Source organism: Mesoplodon bidens (assembly GCF_964165515.1).
Source record: "Mesoplodon bidens genome assembly, chromosome: 14".
NCBI classification, from domain to species: Eukaryota; Metazoa; Chordata; class Mammalia; order Artiodactyla; family Ziphiidae; genus Mesoplodon; species Mesoplodon bidens.
In genome coordinates, this window is record NC_138170.1 from 80,796,647 (window position 1) to 80,802,646 (window position 6,000).

Genomic DNA, 6,000 nt, shown 5'->3' on the forward strand with positions numbered 1-6,000 from the left:
GAGCTCAGTGAAGGAAGCTGGCTACAGAATAAAATCAGCTTCCTGCAAGAAGACACTATGCAACCCGTTACAGGCCGTGGGCTCAGGGCCAACCCCAAGGTCATTGCTCAGCTACTGGAATTTTCAGCTGATAGACCTTTGCACCCAGTTAAGATAAAATCTTCGATGCTGATATAATCCTTTGTCATCTCTAAACAAACAATTAAGAAAGCAAAAGGGACTGGATTTGCCAACAAATTCTCATATCTGTAAATATACAGCATTTAAACTCGCCAGTAGCCATCCACATTGGCATCTGCTCGTTGCCTGGAGGCTAACTAAGCACAACTTCTTTAATCGTTGACCTAGAACCTGGGGTTGGTTGAGGAAAGTCACTCTATACTCAAGGACTTCAAGTCATCGCTTTCATCATCTCTTGTTCTTAGAATAAGTGAAATTATTCCGAATTGGACATTCTCACGCACCCCTAACACGGGAAAGCAGTGTTTACCACGAAAACTTCTCACATATTAGAATCACCTGGGGAACTGTTAAAACTCTGGATGCCCAGACCAGCCAGGAAAACTTCTCACCTATTAGAATCACCTGGGGAACTGCTAAAACTCTGGATGCCCAGACCAGCATTCACATCAGGTAACCACAGTCTCTGGGGGCAGGACCCAGGCATCGGTACATCGCAGAACGCCCCATGAGATTCCAGTGCGCGGTCACGTTTACAGCCCAGTGTTCTCCGAGTCCACGTCCCTTCATCCTGTACCCTGGCCGGCTGCCCCTCCCTCTCTCATAGCCCACCATCTCCTCTCCCAGCACCCTGTGCCAAGGGTCAACATGTAATTTATATTCCTTCTAAATGTCCTTGTAACAGAACCCATACAAGACAACTCAAGTAGAGTGAGTGAGTGTGAGTGTGAGTGTGTGTGTGTGTGGAGCATGATACATTGAAAGGGGCCAGGGATTCCAGAAATGGGCCTTGAACTGTGGCAGATTTCTCTCTGTCCCTCGCTGTCTCTCCACTTGCTTAGCTCTGCCCCCTTTCCCTCTCCCAACTGCTTCCTCTGCTTCCTCTCCAGGGTTGCCTCCTACACACAGCTCACCAGGTAGCTCCTTCCTTCACAGGACCACCTACCTCATTTCCCCTCACCCCAAATTTTCAAGGGAGAAATTGTATTGACTCGGGTCATCTTCTCAACCTACAGTACAAAGTCTCAGGTCACTAACATCCTAGGAGTGACTACCTTTGCTTGTCCATCCCTGGTGCAGTGCTTCCCCGTTCTGCTCGTATCCCCTTTTCCATCACCTAGCGTAGCCCAGACACAGTGCTCAACACTGTAGGAGAGAGAGCCATGAGCCAGACAGGGCACCTTCCTTCAAGGCCTCTGTAAGTCTGTCAAACATCCGAGCCTTCATGTCAGGGAGAACTGAGGGAGGAAGAGAAGCAGGTGCTATGGAAGAGCAGAGAAGACCGGATCAAGCCTGAGGGGAGACGCCAGGGCGAGGGGCTCCACGCTGGGCTCTGATCCCAGCTTCACCTCTTGCTAGTTATGTGATCTTGACCTCTCTGACCCTCAGTTTCCTATTCTACTGAACTGGGGTGAAATATCTGTTTCTCGGGCTGTTTGAAGGAATAAATTATCTAAAGTACTTAGTGCAATGCCTGGCACAATATACATGGTCCACTCTGGTGAGTTTTATAATAGTAATGATAATTACTACTACTATTATTATTATTATTTATTTTGAACACTTAGAAGCCTGATAAGGAACAGTATCACGGTTTGGGCCTTCAGGATGGGGAAGACTCCTGACCGATGAAGTAGGAGTGGAAGGAGATATTTCAGGCTGAAGGACCAGCACGTGGAAAGGCCCCATGAAGGCATGTGGGAAAATGCGGAGCTCGTGCCCTGTGGCTCAAATGTGGCATTGACTCCCCAGTTTGAATGCAACAATGAATTCATACCCGTCTCTCTTCCCTGGTGTCCGGTGCATGCTGGGCCCCCAGGGAGGTCTCCGAGGACACGCTGAATGCCTGATGAATTGATCCGTAGGTTTAGTTAGCCTGGGAGAGGGATTAACCGCTCCGGAGACTTCAAGTCAATTTCCTGGATTTTAAAGCACACACGTTCCTTTGTGCTTAGGAGGAGAGCTAAATTCAATTTCCCTTAACCCAAAGCAGAACATTAACATCACACATGAGCAAAATGACATGCACCTACGAGGAGCATCAAAGATGAGGGAGCGTCCACATGGCCTCCTCTGGCACCCATGGGTACGCTGCCTCAGTAAACCTCTGGCCTGTCTCTCCACCCCTCATCCCTTCCGTTTTGTGGAAGGAGGTACAGAGCTGTGACTCAACTGCCGCTTTCTGGTGTGACGGTCAGTACAAACCAAGACAGAATTCCATCTTCCCTGCTGCAACAAGGCAAAGAGCTTGCCTGCCCCTCCCCCCTTTTCTTAGCACGTTTACTATTGGACACTTACTACACATTTCTTTCTCTGCCCCTTTGAGAGTAAATCTTAAAAAGTACATCTTTCTAGGGCTTCCCTGGTGGCGCAGTGGTTGAGAATCTGCCTGCCCATGCAGGGGACACGGGTTCAAGTCCTGGTCTGGGAAGATCCCACATGCCGCAGAGCAGCTGGGCCCGTGAGCCACAATGACTGAGCCTGTGCGTCTGGAGCCTGTGCTCCGCAACAAGAGAGGCCGCGATAGTGAGAGGCCCGCGCACCGCGATGAAGAGTGGCCCCCGCTTGCCACAACAGGAGAAAGCCCCCGCGCAGAAACGAAGACCCAACACAGCCATGAATAAACAAATAAATAAAAATTTAAAATTAAAAAAAAAAGTAAATCTTTCTAAAAGCTAAATAAGCCTCTGGGCACCTGTACAACTCAGAACTATTCCTAGTACCTGGCAGCCACCTCTCAGAAATGTAAACAGAAAGATGGCGCCCCCGTCTCCCCGCGTCCCTGGGAGGGCAGGCGCCTAACGTTGGCCGGTGTCCTGCCTCGCTCCACGGTGCAAACCTAGCTCTTGTCACAAGGGAACTAGAAGCTTCCTTTTTCCTCTGGATAAAGGCAATGGGCCACCCCATTACCGGGTGACCGTGTGTGACAAAGGGTGCTACCAGGTCCCCTTCCTGAGGACTGGTTGTCGTTGAACCCGAGAACACATGTCAGCCTGGCTACGTGAACGTGTGAAATCCCTTAACGTCTTTGCCGTCTCTTATTGGATGGCCTGGTTTAATGCTTATTCGATAATTAAACGCTTTTCTTTTTCGTCTCCCTTTGTGGAGGTTTTCTGGGATGGGTGGAGATTTTGTTTTTAATGTTGTGTCCCAGCACCGGCCTGGCTGTCCTCAGCCTTCCTGCCCCTTGGTTCCCCGAACCAGTACAGGGAAGCATGCGGTGTGGGGCGGCCAAGGGTAACTCACGAGAGAAGCTCTACAATCTGCTTCTGGTCACAGGTCCAGTGGTTACTGTTGTCCATCCCTCATCCCGCAAGTTCTCTCGCAAAGCATGCTAGGAGTCCAAAGGATCCACGGAGAGAAAGCACAAATTCACGAACTCAATGTGGAAAAAATTAAGTCTTCATTTCACTAACTTCTAACTCACATTTAGTAGCGTTGCCTTCAATTATGAAGGTAGGGCGACAACACACAATGGTAGCAACAGTTCCTGCGACCAACGCCACCAAGTACAGGTCACAGATATTTTCACACCGCAACAAAGTTGTTGACGATACTGAGAAATATCCTAGACACACATGACTACTTAAAAATTTTGGTTGTTATTCGATCTGCTGCTCAGGGACAGGGGAACCAAGGCAGCCAGACCTCAGAGGACCAGGGACAGGAGGCAGCCCCTGGGACTTAGAACAACAGAGACTGTCTCCCTCTGCGACCCCACACCCTCTGAGCTATAACAGGAACAACAGCAGGGTAACAAGAGCAGCAGGGGGAGGAAGAATAACAGGCAAAGGGACCCTCTGTGAGGCCCAGTGCAAAGGGAAGGTCTAAAGCTGAGAGTCAGGCAAGTATTTCTTGGGCAAACCACACGCTGAAACACAAGATGTTCCCACAGGAATCTGAGGGTTCAGTGCACTAAGGGTAACCATAGCAACAAGGAACCTCAAGCCCAGCCCAACTTCTACCCAGGTTAACTCCCACCCCCACGCTAAGGGCCTGCCAGGAGGAAAACTAGGTCCATTTCTAGAGATTAAAAGCAATTTGTCTAAGTTTCTACAGTTCTACCAAGATGTCCAGCGTTCAAGAAAAAAATGAGGAGGCAAATGAAAAGGCAAGATAACACGCTTCCAAGAGACAGTAACAATAAGAGGTGAGATGTGACACAGATGCTGGAATTATCTGACTTGCATTTTTTCTTTTTTTTTTTGCGTTACGCGGGCCTCTCACTGTTGCGGCCTCTCCTGTTGCAGAGCACAGGCTCTGGATGCACAGGCTCAGCGGCCATGGCTCATGGGCCCAGCCGCTCCGCGGCACGTGGGATCTTCCCGGACCAGGGCACAAACCCGCGTCCCCTGCATCGGCAGGTGGACTCTCAACCACTGCGTCACCAGGAAGCCCCTGACTTGCATTTTTTTATTCTGATGTATAGGGTAAAGTCTCTAATGCATAAGGTACACAATATGCAAGATCAGATGAGTTCACTGGAGAGATGGAAACTATAAGAATCTAAGGAAAATGCTAGAAATGGAAAATACAGTAATGAAGATGAAGACTGTCTTCAGTGGGCTCATCAATAGACTCAACATAGTGAGGAAAGAGTCAGGGAAGCTGAAGTAAGGTGACCAGGAACAGCCAAACTGAAACTCAAAGAGAAAAAGAGTAAGGGAGGAGAAAAGAAAGAAATGGGCATCTGAAGTGGTGGGTCCATGTCAAACAGTCTAGCATTCATGTAGCAAATGCCAGAAGAAGAGAGTGAGAGAGCTGGGCAGAAGAAATCTTTAAAGAAATTATGGCCTAGAATTTTCCAGAATTAGTGAGAGACACCAAACCACAGATCCAAGAATCTCAAAGATCACCAAGCAACCATATTCACACACACACATACACACACACACACACACACACACATACACGCATGAACATAGGCATATCATATTGAACCACTGAAAATTAAAGGAAAGAGAAAGTCTCAAAGGCAGCCTGAGAAAAGAAATTACACAGAGGAACAAGATAAGAATTACAGCATATTTCTCATCAGAAACCATGCAGGAGAGCCAGTGGAGAATCCTGGCAGACATGGCCTTAACCAGGGGATGCAGGTTAACATCTTAGGTGATGCACGCGACACCACGTGCCCCTGATGGAATGCACTGAGGAGGCGTGTCCCCTCTATAACCTCCTTCCCAACAGTAGAACAACTTTATCTGACCCTGAAAAAACACCAGACAAACCCACATCGAGGGGACTTCCAACAAAGTAACTGATGAGTACCCTTCAAAAGTGTCAAGATAGTGAAAGACATGGCGAGACCAAGGAACTGTCACAGACCGGAGGGGACTAAGGAGGCAGGACAACTCAATGCCATTGAGGATCCTGGACTCGATCCTGGAACAGAAAAAGTAATTGGCAGAAAAACTGGTGACATTTGAATAAATTCTGCAGCTTAGCTTGAGAAAAAATAGATGACTGGTTCGATATTGCCACATATGCTTAGTTACAAACGATTGGCAAAGGCCCAAAGGCCCAAGGAGTTAGGGAGGAGTGCTGGGAGAGTTCTGGGTGGAAAAAGATGCTACAGGCTGTGCTTAATTTACTTAAGCAGATGGGGTCTGATCCAGACCTTGAAGGATCATTGCATGACAACCAGTGGAAATGAATAGAGAACGAATTTTGTGGGGGTGGGAGGAAAGGGTGCAGGTAAACGTGGAAAGACAAGCTTATCGGAGTTTCGGCAGCGGGCAAGTCAGAAACGTGTTGGGGATTTGCTGTGCAGTTAATACGGGCAAGCGGGCTGAGACCAGCACGTCATGGCCTCAAGTG